At 46.9% G+C, this 16,174-nt stretch overlaps 1 pseudogene across 1 annotated transcript; it reads right to left on the bottom strand.

Moving 5' to 3' along the window:
- Nucleotides 1-9,225: 9,225 nt before the first annotated feature.
- LOC310780617 (carbohydrate sulfotransferase 6 pseudogene) lies at nucleotides 9,226-10,395 on the bottom strand (annotated as a pseudogene). Its single transcript has one exon. The product of its transcript is annotated as a carbohydrate sulfotransferase 6 pseudogene (transcript).
- Nucleotides 10,396-16,174: the final 5,779 nt, after the last annotated feature.

Below are 16,174 nucleotides of genomic sequence, written 5' to 3'. Positions count from 1 at the left end.
GTCGGGGTAACGCAGGGTGCTGTCTGTGGAGCTCTCTCTCCCTCTCTCTCTCTCTGCAGGGTGCTGTCTGTGGAGCTCTCTCTCCCTCTCTCTCTCTCTGCAGGGTGCTGTCTGTGGAGCTCTCTCTCCCTCTCTCTCTCTCTCTGCAGGGTGCTGTCTGTGGAGCTCTCTCTCTCCCTCTCTGCAGGGTGCTGTCTGTGGAGCTCTCTCTCCCTCTCTCTCTCTCTGCAGGGTGCTGTCTGTGGAGCTCTCTCTCCCTCTCTCTCTCTCTGGAGCTGTGAAGTCACAGAGGATTCTCGTCCGTGTTTCCTGTGCAACAGTCACGACAGCCACGGTGCTCTCTGGACAATTTGGTGGTGTTTTATGGCTTCTTCTTTTCGGTGCTCTGGACAGTATATGTGCTGGACAGTATACTCCCACACCTTATATAGACTGACCTTTATGACATCACTAATGATGTCATCAGTGATGTCACTCAAGCAATTGTGATGGCATCAGTGCTTTGTCTATGATGTCATCAGTGCTATGGCAAATTGGTAGAAATTCCGTCAAGGCGCTCCTGTGATGTTGCGTTACAGAGCTTGGAAATTGGGTGTGTGAGGTCACAGTGACCTTGAACTTTGACCACCAAAATGTAATCAGTTCATCCTTGAGTCCAAGTGGATGTTTGAGCCAAATCAGAAGAAATTCTATCAAGCCGTTCTTGAGATATTGCGTTAACCAACTTGGCAATGGCGTTCGTGAGGTCACAGCGACCTTGAAGTTTGACCACCAAAATGTAATCAGTTCATCCTTGAGGCCAAGTTAATGTTTGAGGCAAATTTGATGAAATTCCATCAAGGCATTCCTGAGATATGGCGTTAACAAGCTTGAAAATGGTGTTGGAGAGGTCACAGTGACCTTGACCTTTGATCACCAAAATGTAATCCTTTCATCCTTGCGCCCAAGTCGACGTTTGAGCCAAATTGGCAGAAATTCCATCAAGCCGTTCTTGAGATATCGCTTTAACGAACTTGGGAATGGCATTCGTGAGGTCACAGTGACCTTGACCTTTGACCACGAAAATCGAATCAGTTCATCCTTGAGTCCAAGTCGATGTTTGAGGCAAATTTGATGAAACTCTGTCACGGCATTTCTGAGATGTTGCGCTAACAAGCTGGCGATCGAGAGGTCACAGTGACCTTGACCTTTGACCACCAAAATCTAATCAGTTCATCCTTGAGTCCAAGTCGATGTTTGAGACAAGTTTGATTAAATTCCGTCAAGGCATTTCTGAAATATCGCGTTAACAAGCTTGAAAATGGCGTTCGAGAGGTCACAGTGACCTTGGCCTTTGACCTTTGGCCACCAAAATCTAATCAGTTCATCCTTGAGTCCAACTCGATGTTTGAGGCAAATTTGATGAAATTCCGTCAAGGCATTCGTGAGATATTGTGTTAACAAGCTGGAAAATGGCGTTTGAGAGGTCACAGTGACCTTGACCTTTGACCACCAAAATCTAATCAGATCATCCTTGAGTTTAAGTCGATGTTTGAGGCAAATTTGATGAAATTCCGTCAAGGCGTTCCTCAGATATCGGGTTAACAAACATCGTACGGACGTACGTACGGACAACCCGGATCCATAATGCCTCCGGCCTGGCTATCGCCTGCGGAGGCATAACAACAAGCAATAACAGTAAACTTTTCCTTTTCTTTTCTAGCATAGACACCTTAAAACATAAGTAAACATTCTGTTTGCACAGGTGCAAATAACATAGGCATAATTATCATATGTAATGGTAGCAGCTACTACATGATTGTTTATTTGTGTGTGTTAAGGAGTCTTCGTGGCCTGCGGGAAGAAACTCTCCCTCAGGCGATTTGTTCGTGCTTTTGGGACCCTGTATCTCCTCCCTGAGGGTAACAGGGAGAACAGACTGTTGTGGGGGTGGTATGTGTCCGTGATGATCTTCAGGGACCTCCTGAGGCACCGCTGATTGTACAGTTCCTGCAGTTCTGGTAGCTCACATCCTGTTACGTGCTGGTATAATCCTGTCACATGGTATAATTCAAGTCTCCACAAGCCCTGAGATGCCAAGTTGATTTGAAAAGACGTCATTTACACCCTGTTTTTAGCTGAAATCTGCACTGTATAGCCACGCGCTCCTAGTCCTCCCACACTTCATGCCACACCTGGCTACAAACAAGGCTCGAATAGTCACATAAAAATATCAGATGAAAATATAATTGTTTTCACCAAAAAGGTCTCAAAAACAGCCAGTAAAGTACAAATGAGCCGCTAAACCCCAGCAACATGTCTGAGTGTTTGACTGCACTAACAACAGACGGGAGTTTTTTCCTCTCTAAATACCTTAAATTCTTACGTTTATTTAACATGACATAATGTAGAAAATGACTGTTCAAATAAATCTCAATTCATTTATTTGTGTATATTGTGTATCCTTTATTTATATAAAAGTGAGCAAGTGGTCTGTTTAAATTTTTGTGCCACTGATGATGTCACAATGCCTATGGCATCATCAGTGCCTATGGCATCATCAGTGATGTCATAAGATGATTTTGCTCAATAACGATGTCAGTGATGACTAATGATGTCACAATGTCTATGGCATCATCAGCGATGTAATCAGTGACATCACTATTGACCAAAATCATTTTATGACATCGCTGATGATGTCATGGGCACTGATGATGTCATAGGCATTGTGACATCATCAGTGATGTCATAGACATTGTGGCGTCCTCAGTGATGCTTTTCATACCTGCATTAGGCAACTTCACACTTTGTCGGCCCCAAGTGGCAGCGAGAGATAATAGTTTGAATTGTGTGTGATAGAGGTATGTGTATGTGTGTGTAAGTGTATGTTTAGATAAAGATTTTGCAGTGTGTTCAACTGTAGTTTTACTGGTTCAAATGCCATACATGGAGCTATAGGCAAACAGCTTCCTAGCTGTAACTATGCTGCCTAACCTCCCATGTAAATCCATGACATTAGCGAGCATCCTGTCTCGATCCCAGACGTTCCCCCCTCCTCTGTGGGACCAGAGCCTTGGGGACACTGGCACCATCCAGGTTCATATCATGTGGATAGCAATGTTTTTCTGTTAGCCTACATACACATTGCCTGATGATACAGTTGCAGCTCAGGACATCACGCCAATTTTTCCTTCAGTTGAGCAAGACCTGTCCAATAGTACTATGATTTAATACTCATATACCCAGTACAGCTTTTATTGAATAGACTTTAATAATTAATGAAAGTTAACGTTTAACTTAAGTTCAGGAGCTGGGCCACGCCTCAACCACTCCCCCAACTTCCTAACCACCCCTCTAAACCACTCCTCTAATTACGTGGCAATATTACTACACCTGGTTAACCTGCCTCACCCTGTTTGTCTCGATCTCTCGACAGACAGGTTGTGCAGGCAGCACACATACATCACACACTTTACACATCAGTAAACTTTGCCAAACGCTGGAATTACCGTTTCAAACAGCCAAACTCACCGCAATCCAGATCTGCAATCCACCCGATTCAGACGGCGACTGCGTGATTTGCTACCGATTAGCAGCGTCCACCAGACATGCTATCGTCACATCACAGCCTCCGTGCCAAAGCAGAGTCTCCACGGCCAGCCAGATGGCATCATCAGTCAATATTCCTGGGCCAAATCGACTCGACAAACGCGGAAGGCGATCCATTCCAACGAGGCAGCGCATCTTCAACTACGTGTCCCGGTATCATGCCGAATCCCCTTCAACACGGCGCACCCGGGTCTTCACGTGCCAAACTCCACGTTCACACAACGGAGCCGAATACAGACTTTACCGTCACCTGCACCTAACGTTCCAGAGAAGGAAATGCATCCCCTTTCAACATAAGAGAGAGAGGAAAAGCGATAGTAATTCATGCCATTCAGCATTCATCACAACAAACTTTCCGAGCAGACAGCGCTTCCGGGTCCTGCTTGGCAGAGCCAATCCAGAGCCAAACCTGCGAGAGCCATGAGCCAATCACCGTCAGCGCTGTCCGGTTTGATGTCACAGAAGCTGCAGACTGCTGCAGCCAGGTTGTATATTCCCTGGCTCCCTCTGCCAAACATTGACAGCCAGGGCCGCTGCTGGCCATTTGGGTGCCCTAAGCGTAATTGTTTTGTGGTGCCCCCCCGCAAAACTTTCAATAACTGTCAAACGAAAGACTGCAAAATCATTAATTATGAATGATACTAGTGTATCGCTGTGAATCACAGCTGATCTCATCTCTTCATGTATTATTGTTACATTCATTCAAAACATGATATTCAAGTCATATCCCGTCCATCACAACAAACTTTCCGAGCAGACAGCGCTTCCGGGTCCTGCTTGGCAGAGCCAATCCAGAGCCAAACCTGCGAGATCCATGAGCCAATCACCGTCAGCGCTGTCCGGTTTGATGTCACAGTGCCACTGAAGCTGCAGATGGCTGCAGCCAGGTCGTATATTCCCTGGCTCCCTCTGCCAGACATTCACAGCTGATCTCATCTCTTCATGTATTATTGTTTACATTCATTCAAAACATGATATTCAAGTCATATCCCGTGCCTGCTTCCTATGTCTCCCATCTCTCTCAGCTGATCTCAGCTTCCCTCTCATCCCAGTCCCGCAGGCTGCACAAAAACCCTGTACACATGCATCCTTTCATCCCTTCATCCCTCAATTCCTCTAACTCTCATTCAGCCAAGAACAGCCACATGGCTTCTGCCCCCACTTTCTCTGTCTCAGCCAACACAGCTTCAGCTAATCAGCCCAACCCTCCTCTTTTCCCAACTGGTCTGTCCTTGTCAACCCCCCCCCCCCCCCTCAACCCCCCCTCCCTTCCCCATCACCCAAATGTATAACTCACCTGGCTGTCTCTCTAACCATAACACCTCCACAGCTGATCCCTAGCCTTACCTCAGCGCTCCTGCCTTCGGTCATCCAGCTTCAGCATAGCGCTGTCTACAGCAGGTTCTCCAGCCTTCACCACAGCACCACCTACGGCCGGTGCTTCAGTTTATTACTACAGCGCCACCTACAGTCAGTCCCCATCAGAACCGATATTGCCGCTACCACAAGTTTCAAGTTCCAATACTTCATTGCCTTTCATCATCGTTGACAGGAATTTAATTTAGTGCGCTCAATCACAGAACACAACAAGACACGACGACATACCACAGGACGGTCGTCGTGGTCAACCCGCTTCACTCAGGGAATGACACAGAGCCCTGCCATCCAGTTCCAGCATTGGCAGCAGCCAATCTAGGCAGGAGCACCTGGCTACAGGAGGCCACCCCCCCCCCCCCCCCCGCAACTTACATCCAGCAATCGCTGGACTCCTTCATCCCTCATCCCTTCATCCCCTCGACCCCTTCATCTCTCCTCACATGGCAACAGCCCGGCCCACATGGCAACAACCCGGCCCACATGGCAACAGCCCGGCCCACATGGCTTCAGCCTGGTCCACATTGTCTATCCTCACCAGTCTTATCTGTCAGCTGCTACAGACGCAGTTTTCTCCAACAGCTACTGCAGACGCAGTCAGCCTCATCTACTGAACAGAGTAGAGTTCACTCCATCAGCTACTGCAGACGCAGTCAGCCTCATCTACTGCACAGAGTAGAGTTCAATCCATCAGCTACTGCAGACGCAGTCAGCCTCATCTACTGCACAGAGTAGAGTTCAATCCATCAGCTACTGCAGACGCAGTCAGCCTCATCTACTGCACAGAGTAGAGTTCAATCCATCAGCTACTGCAGACGCAGTCAGCCTCATCTACTGCACAGAGTAGAGTTCAATCCATCAGCTACTGCAGACGCAGTCAGCCTCATCTACTGCACAGAGTAGAGTTCAATCCATCAGCTACTGCAGACGCAGTCAGCCTCATCTACTGCACAGAGTAGAGTTCAATCCATCAGCTAATGCAGACGCAGTCAGCCTCATCTACTGCACAGAGTAGAGTTCAATCCATCAGCTACTGCAGACGCAGTCAGCCTCATCTACTGCACAGAGTAGAGTTCAATCCATCAGCTAATGCAGACGCAGTCAGCCTCATCTACTGCACAGAGTAGAGTTCAATCCATCAGCTACTGCAGACGCAGTCAGCCTCATCTACTGCACAGAGTAGAGTTCAATCCATCAGCTACTGCAGACGCAGTCAGCCTCATCTACTGCACAGAGTAGAGTTCAATCCATCAGCTACTGCAGACGCAGTCAGCCTCATCCACTGCACAGAGTAGAGTAGAGTTCACTCCATCAGCTATTGCAGACGCAGTCAGCCTCATCTACTGCACAGAGTAGAGTTCAATTCATCAGCTACTGCAGATGCAGTCAGCCTCATCTACTGCACAGAGTTGAGTTCAAACCATCAGCCACTGCAGATGCAGTCAGCCTCATCTACTGCACAGAGTAGAGTTCAAACCATCAGCCACTGCAGACGCAGTCAGCCTCATCTACCACGCAGAGTAGTGTTCACTCCATCAGCTACTGCAGACGCAGTCTACCTCATCCACTGCACAGAGTAGAGTAGAGTTCACTCCATTAGCTACTGCAGACGCAGTCAGCCTCATCTAATGCACAGAGTAGAGTTCACTCCATCAGCTACTGCAGACGCAGTCAGCCTCATCTAATGCACAGAGTAGAGTTCACTCCATCAGCTACTGCAGACGCAGTCAGCCTCATCTAATGCACAGACTAGCCTCATCTACCGCACAGAGTAGTGTTCACTCCATCAGCTATTGCAGATAGTCTGCCCCATCAGTTACGGCACAGAGCAGAGCAGTTACGCCGTCAGCTGTCGAGATGCAGTTAGCTCCATCTGCCACCGCAGAGTGCAGTTCCATTCATCAGTCACTGCACAGAACGCAGTTCAATTCATCAGCCGCTGCAGACGCAGTTCACTCCTTCAGTCACTGCACAGAACGCAGTTCAATTCATCAGTTGCTGCAGATGCAGTTCACTCCTTCAGTCACTGCACAGAACGCAGTTCAATTCATCAGTCGCTGCAGACGCAGTTTACTCCTTCAGTCACTGCACAGAACGCAGTTCAATTCATCAGCTGCTGCAGACGCAGTTCACTCCTTCAGTCACTGCACAGAACGCAGTTCAATTCATCAGTTGCTGCAGACACAGTTCACTCCTTCAGTCACTGCACAGAACGCAGTTCAATTCATCAGTTGCTGCAGATGCAGTTCACTCCTTCAGTCACTGCACAGAACGCAGTTCAATTCATCAGTCGCTGCAGATGCAGTTCACTCCTTCAGTCACTGCACAGAACCCAGTTCAATTCATCAGTCGCTGCAGACGTAGTTTACTCCTTCAGTCACTGCACAGAACGCAGTTCAATTCATCAGCTGCTACAGACCCATCAGCTGCCGCAGAGGCAGTTCGCCACATCAGCCTCAGATAGGCCATTTTTTGGGGGCACGTAGGGTCTGGGAAGTCCCAACTCATCCACCCTCACTCCTCCTAACAGGAATACAGACTCTTCATCTCAGGAACAGCCACATCATTCTACTAGCTCCTAGAAGCCATCTTAAAAGGCCTCTTACTCGCCATTCTCTCTCCACTCAGCCTCTGTATCAGTTCTCTACATTCGGTCAACATATCTTCAATGGTTAAGCTACTTATAAATCCACGCTTACGCCGGATTCAGGCTGCGGAGGTCCCCCGAATTACTGACCTCACCTGCCTATGGTCTTCTCCTCATCCCAGTCTATCGGTCATAACTACCTGCATTTGCCACTCCAACGGAGCAATAGATTATCAGAGAATCGGTCTCCCGACCTACTTCCACCTCAACTCCTATCTTAGTTATACAAGCCAGCGACTAAATACAACAGTTTCAGGCATGCCACAGGCATCACCTCAACATCCACTCTCTTCATGGAAACAGGAAGAATTGCCACACTATTCTGGTTCCAGAAGTACCTACACCGAGCCTCAGCTCCAGGCTTATCTCCAGAACACTATTCAAGCCACTCCTCCATAGACGTCAGACTGAGCACATCGAACCAAACCATCGAGCCCCTCGACCCTTCATAATCTCTCGCATGTCGCTTCTGCATCCTGAATGATCTTAACGATCTCCATGATCTTAACGATCTCAATGATCTTAACGATCTCAATGATCTTAACGATCTCAAGGATCAGTCAAGCTCACGTGCAACTCAGCTCAACTTAATCCGACTTATTTTGGGGGCCTGAAATCTGCTCGGGCTGAAACACGCCTCACGCCAGACCCGCTCGGGCAGACCACGTCTGAGACGGAACCCCCACCCTGAGTCTCCCTCTGCCCCGGTCATCAGGACGTTCCCCCCGGAACACGTGACCTCCTGGAACAGACGGCTCATCACGCACCCACACTACACCATACACAACTCATTCTCTTCAGTAAAGAACCTTAACGATACTCTTGTTGTGGCGTGGTCCTTGCTAGTGAAATGAAAGTTAACGTTTAACTTAAGTTCAGGAGCTGGGCCACGCCTCAACCACTCCCCCAACTTCCTAACCACCCCTCTAAACCACTCCTCTAATTACGTGGCAATATTACTACACCTGGTTAACCTGCCTCACCCTGTTTGTCTCGATCTCTCGACCCACCCTCCCTCCCTTGTATATCTCATCCCTCAATCCCCTATCCCTTCCCGCACCCCTCAACCCTTAACATCCTCATTCCCTCTCACTAGGCACGGTGCATGCCTCTCCACGTCTCGTTCTAGGATCCATCCGGGGGGGCCTGAAATCTGCTCGGGCTGAAACACGCCTCACGCCAGACCCGCTCGGGCAGACCACGTCTGAGACGGAACCCCCACCCTGAGTCTCCCTCTGCCCCGGTCATCAGGACGTTCCCCCCGGAACACGTGACCTCCTGGAACAGACGGCTCATCACGCACCCACACTACACCATACACAACTCATTCTCTTCAGTAAAGAACCTTAGCGATACTCTTGTTGTGGCGTGGTCCTTGCTAGTGAAGTAATTAGTAATAACGTCTCTGTCATTACATTACATCATCATAATCATAAGCATAATCATCATCATCATCATCATCATCAGTCAGTCAGTTATGTTCTAAACAATATTGGGATGTTCTGTTTTGGGTGGGAGCCAGCTGAACGAATGTTCCCTTGGCAGGACGTTATTGTCTGTCCTGTTTTTAGAACATCGGGGACCATGTTGGAAATAAGTGTTTACACTTTTACATGCTATCCCTTGGATAGCATGAGGTCCAAGTCAAGTCTCTTCTGCTCTTTGTCGCTGTTGACCATCCTGTAACCTAGCAATGACATGGCATCCTTACACACGTCCTGGATACGCTTGACCTTGTTGTGGGCCAGCGAGGTACGCCACGCCTGCATCACTTCGGTGGCGTTTCGCGAGGTGACTTCAAAGGCCTTGGTGCCTTTGCCTTTCCCATGTGTAACATCGTAGATCCATTCCTGCAGCGGCGTGGTCATCTCCAGACCGACAAACTCGTACATGGCGTTGATCTCAACCAGCGGGTTGCGCACCATGTCCTCGAAGCGCACAATCTTGTAGCGGCCTTTCAGGAAGTCCGGGGGCTTGAGGACGGCACTCTCGTGGATGCGCACGTGGCTGCGGCAGATCTCCTGCATGACGCGATACAGCGCGTCACTCGCCTGCAAGCTTTTTTGCCCCAGGAGGACGGCGTCGTCGGATATGAAGGCTTTGGGCGAGTGCTCTCTGGACTGCAACACGGCCCGCGGGTCTCGCACCATGTGGATAATGCGGAGGTCCAGGCTGGGGACCTGAAGGAGTGGGTAGAGGGACTCCAGCTCCAAGAAGCGCACCTCTTTCAGCACCACGTGGCTGTAGGAGCGACAGGCCTCCTCGGCACCGTGCAGGCTGCGGCCCTTGCACTGCCGGAGGCACTCGCTGTTGTTGCTGAAGTGGCCGCGGGGCGTGAGAGGGCAGGCGGGCGGCGAGCACAGCGCTCGACTGCCACTCCACATGAACAGGGAGGACATGTCATGGTGCTCCGGCAAGTAGGCCTCCATGAACGACAGGTCACACTGAAACACGCTCCGAAACAGGTCCCTCACCACCAACCTGAGCACCCCGGCACCCAACCCGCGCAGCGCGGTCCACACGTGCAAGCCGGGCTCCATCAGGTAGAAGACGGATGGGTGCTGGCTGAACGCCTGGCCCAGGAAGGAGGAGCCCGAGCGCCACGAGGACAGAAGCAGCACGTGGACTTTGTGCTCGGAGGGGGCGGGGCTGCAGGGTAGCTGCAGCTGGTACATGTAGACGTACCAGACGTAGAACGCAATGCACAACAGCAGCACTGCCACCAACGCCAGCAGCCTCGGCTTCAGCTTGCAGTGAGGAGTCATGCTGACTCTGAGGCGCTGCATGTCGGGGTAACGCAGGGTGCTGTCTGTGGAGCTCTCTCTCCCTCTCTCTCTCTCTGCAGGGTGCTGTCTGTGGAGCTCTCTCTCCCTCTCTCTCTCTCTGCAGGGTGCTGTCTGTGGAGCTCTCTCTCCCTCTCTCTCTCTCTGGAGCTGTGAAGTCACAGAGGATTCTCGTCCGTGTTTCCTGTGCAACAGTCACGACAGCCACGGTGCTCTCTGGACAATTTGGTGGTGTTTTATGGCTTCTTCTTTTCAGTGCTCTGGACAGTATATGTGCTGGACAGTATACTCCCACACCTTATATAGACTGACCTTTATGACACATGTCATCAGTGATGTCACTCAAGCAATTGTGATGGCATCAGTGCTTTGTCTATGACATCATCAGTGCTATGGCAAATTGGTAGAAATTCCGTCAAGGCGCTACTGAGATGTTGCGTTACAGAGCTTGGAAATTGGGTGTGTGAGGTCACAGTGACCTTGAACTTTGACCACCAAAATGTAATCAGTTCATCCTTGAGTCCAAGTGGATGTTTGAGCCAAATCAGAAGAAATTCTATCAAGCCGTTCTTGAGATATTGCGTTAACCAACTTGGGAATGGCGTTCGTGAGGTCACAGCGACCTTGAAGTTTGACCACCAAAATGTAATCAGTTCATCCTTGAGGCCAAGTTAATGTTTGAGGCAAATTTGATGAAATTCCATCAAGGCATTCCTGAGATATGGCGTTAACAAGCTTGAAAATGGCATTGGAGAGGTCACAGTGACCTTGACCTTTGATCACCAAAATGTAATCCTTTCATCCTTGCGCCCAAGTCGACGTTTGAGCCAAATTGGCAGAAATTCCATCAAGCCGTTCTTGAGATATCGCTTTAACGAACTTGGGAATGGCATTCGTGAGGTCACAGTGACCTTGACCTTTGACCACGAAAATCGAATCAGTTCATCCTTGAGTCCAAGTCGATGTTTGAGGCAAATTTGATGAAACTCCGTCAAGGCATGACCTTTGGCCACCAAAATCTAATCAGTTCATCCTTTAGTCCAAGTCGATGTTTGAGACAAGTTTGATTAAATTCCGTCAAGGCATTCCTGAGATATCGCGTTAACAAGCTTGAAAATGGCGTTCGAGAGGTCACAGTGACCTTGGCCTTTGACCTTTGACCACCAAAATCTAATCAGTTCATCCTTGGGTCCAAGTTGATGTTTGAGGCAAATTTGATGAAATTCCGTCAAGGCGTTCCTCAGATATCGCGTTAACAAACATCGTACGGACGGACATACATACGGACGGACAACCCGGATCCATTATGCCTCCGGCCTGGCTATCGCCGGCGGAGGCATAATAAACACTGTGGACACATACAGTAGGCTACCTGTAGTGTAGATAGATAGATATAAACACTGTGGACACATACAGTAGCCTACCTGTAGTGTAGATAGATATAAACACTGTGGACACATACAGTAGGCTACCTGTAGTGTAGATAGATATAAACACTGTGGACACATACAGTAGGCTACCTGTAGTGTAGATAGATAGATATAAACACTGTGGACACATACAGTAGGCTACCTGTAGTGTAGATAGATAGATATAAACACTGTGGACACATACAGTAGGCTACCTGTAGTGTAGATAGATATAAACACTGTGGACACATACAGTAGGCTACCTGTATTGTAGATAGATAGATATAAACACTGTGGACACATACAGTAGCCTACCTGTAGTGTAGATAGATATAAACACTGTGGACACATACAGTAGGCTACCTGTAGTGTAGATAGATATAAACACTGTGGACACATACAGTAGGCTACCTGTAGTGTAGATAGATATAAACACTGTGGACACATACAGTAGGCTACCTGTAGTGTAGATAGATATAAACACTGTGGACACATACAGTAGGATACCTGTAGTGTAGATAGATATAAACACTGTGGACACATACAGTAGGCTACCTGTAGTGTAGATAGATATAAACACTGTGGACACATACAGTAGGCTACCTGTAGTGTAGATAGATATAAACACTGTGGACACATACAGTAGGCTACCTGTAGTGTAGATAGATATAAACACTGTGGACACATACAGTAGGCTACCTGTAGTGTAGATAGATATAAACACTGTGGACACATACAGTAGGCTACCTGTAGTGTAGATAGATATAAACACTGTGGACACATACAGTAGCCTACTTGTAGTGTAGATAGATATAAACACTGTGGACACATACAGTAGGCTACCTGTAGTGTAGATAGATATAAACACTGTGGACACATACAGTAGGCTACCTGTAGTGTAGATAGTTATAAACACTGTGGACACATACAGTAGGCTACCTGTAGTGTAGATAGATAGATATAAACACTGTGGACACATACAGTAGGCTACCTGTAATGTAGATAGATATAAACACTGTGGACACACAGTAGGCTACCTGTAGTGTAGATAGATATAAACACTGTGGACACATACAGTAGGCTACCTGTAGTGTAGATAGATATAAACACTGTGGACACATACAGTAGGCTACCTGTAGTGTAGATAGATATAAACACTGTGGACACATACAGTAGGCTACCTGTAGTGTAGATAGATATAAACACTGTGGACACATACAGTAGGCTACCTGTAGTGTAGATAGATATAAACACTGTGGACACATACAGTAGCCTACCTGTAGTGTAGATAGATATAAACACTGTGGACACATACAGTAGGCTACCTGTAGTGTAGATAGATATAAACACTGTGGACACATACAGTAGGCTACCTGTAGTGTAGATTTATATAAACACTGTGGACACATACAGTAGGCTACCTGTAGTGTAGATTTATATAAACACTGTGGACACATACAGTAGGCTACCTGTAGTGTAGATAGATATAAACACTGTGGACACATACAGTAGCCTACCTGTAGTGTAGATAGATATAAACACTGTGGACACATACAGTAGGCTACCTGTAGTGTAGATTTATATAAACACTGTGGACACATACAGTAGGCTACCTGTAGTATAGATAGATATAAACACTGTGGACACATACAGTAGCCTACTTGTAGTGTAGATAGATATAAACACTGTGGACACATACAGTAGGCTACCTGTAGTGTAGATAGATATAAACACTGTGGACACATACAGTAGCCTACCTGTAGTGTAGATAGATATAAACACTGTGGACACATACAGTAGGCTACCTGTAGTGTAGATAGATATAAACACTGTGGACACATACAGTAGCCTACCTGTAGTGTAGATAGATATAAACACTGTGGACACATACAGTAGCCTACCTGTAGTGTAGATAGATATAAACACTGTGGACACATACAGTAGGCTACCTGTAGTGTAGATAGATATAAACACTGTGGACACATACAGTAGCCTACCTGTAGTGTAGATAGATACTAGAACGACCGCAACGCGGACTTATGCCTCCGCCATTAGTTCATTCTTGAGTCCAAGTGGATGTTGGAGCCAAATTGGAAGAAATTGCATCAAGGCGTTTCTTTGCAGAATTGGATATATGAGCCAAATGTGAAGAAATTTAGTCAAGGTGTTACTGAGATATGGCGTTACCGAGCTTGAAAATGGCATTTGTTAGGTCACTGTGACCTTGACCTTTGACCTTTGATAACCAAAATGGAATCAGTTCATCCTTGAGCCTAAGTGAATGTTTAAGGCGAATCTGATGAAATTCCGTCCAGGCGTTCCTCAGATATCGCGTTAACAAGGTTGAAAATGGCGTTTGAGAGGTCACAGTGACCTTGACCTTTGACCACCAAAATCTAATCAGATCATCCTTGAGCCTAAGTGAATGTTTAAGGTGAATCTGATGAAATTCCGTCCAGGCGTTCCTCAGATATCGCGTTAACAAGCTTGAAAATGGCATTCGAGAGGTCACAGTGACCTTGACCTTTGACCTTTGACCACCAAAATGTAATCAGATCATCCTTGAGCCTAAGTGAATGTTTAAGGCGAATCTGATGAAATTCCGTCAAGGCGTTCCTCAGATATGGCGTTAACAAACATCCGTACGGACGGCCGGCCGGCCGTACGTACGTACGGACGGACAACCCGGATCCATAATGCCTTCGGCCTGGCTTCGCCGGCGGAGGCATAATAAACACTGTGGACACATACAGTAGGCTACCTGTAGTGTAGATAGATATAAACACTGTGGACACATACAGTAGGCTACCTGTAGTGTAGATAGATATAAACACTGTGGACACATACAGTAGCCTACCTGTAGTGTAGATAGATATAAACACTGTGGACACATACAGTAGCCTACCTGTAGTGTAGATAGATATAAACACTGTGGACACATACAGTAGGCTACCTGTAGTGTAGATAGATATAAACACTGTGGACACATACAGTAGGCTACCTGTAGTGTAGATAGATATAAACACTGTGGACACATACAGTAGGCTACCTGTAGTGTAGATAGATATAAACACTGTGGACACATACAGTAGCCTACCTGTAGTGTAGATAGATATAAACACTGTGGACACATACAGTAGCCTACCTGTAGTGTAGATAGATATAAACACTGTGGACACATACAGTAGGCTACCTGTAGTGTAGATAGATATAAACACTGTGGACACATACAGTAGGCTACCTGTAGTGTAGATAGATATAAACACTGTGGACACATACAGTAGGCTACCTGTAGTGTAGATAGATATAAACACTGTGGACACATACAGTAGGCTACCTGTAGTGTAGATAGATATAAACACTGTGGACACATACAGTAGGCTACCTGTAGTGTAGATAGATATAAACACTGTGGACACATACAGTAGGCTACCTGTAGTGTAGATAGATATAAACACTGTGGACACATACAGTAGGCTACCTGTAGTGTAGATAGATATAAACACTGTGGACACATACAGTAGGCTACCTGTAGTGTAGATAGATATAAACACTGTGGACACATACAGTAGGCTACCTGTAGTGTAGATAGATATAAACACTGTGGACACATACAGTAGGCTACCTGTAGTGTAGATAGATATAAACACTGTGGACACATACAGTAGCCTACCTGTAGTGTAGATAGATATAAACACTGTGGACACATACAGTAGGCTACCTGTAGTGTAGATAGATATAAACACTGTGGACACATACAGTAGGCTACCTGTAGTGTAGATAGATATAAACACTGTGGACACATACAGTAGGCTACCTGTAGTGTAGATAGATATAAACACTGTGGACACATACAGTAGGCTACCTGTAGTGTAGATAGATATAAACACTGTGGACACATACAGTAGGCTACCTGTAGTGTAGATAGATATAAACACTGTGGACACATACAGTAGGCTACCTGTAGTGTAGATAGATATAAACACTATGGACACATACAGTAGGCTACCTGTAGTGTAGATAGATATAAACACTGTGGACACATACAGTAGGCTACCTGTAGTGTAGATAGATATAAACACTGTGGACACATACAGTAGCCTACCTGTAGTGTAGATAGATATAAACACTGTGGACACATACAGTAGGCTACCTGTAGTGTAGATAGATATAAACACTGTGGACACATACAGTAGCCTACCTGTAGTGTAGATAGATATAAACACTGTGGACACATACAGTAGGCTACCTGTAGTGTAGATAGATATAAACACTGTGGACACATACAGTAGGCTACCTGTAGTGTAGATAGATATAAACACTGTGGACACATACAGTAGCCTACCTGTAGTGTAGATAGATATAAACACAGA

The sequence above is a fragment of the Poromitra crassiceps genome (genome assembly GCF_964638095.1).
Source record: "Poromitra crassiceps genome assembly, chromosome: 8".
Taxonomy (NCBI): domain Eukaryota; kingdom Metazoa; phylum Chordata; class Actinopteri; order Beryciformes; family Melamphaidae; genus Poromitra; species Poromitra crassiceps.
This window is presented reverse-complemented; position numbering and strand designations above follow the sequence as displayed.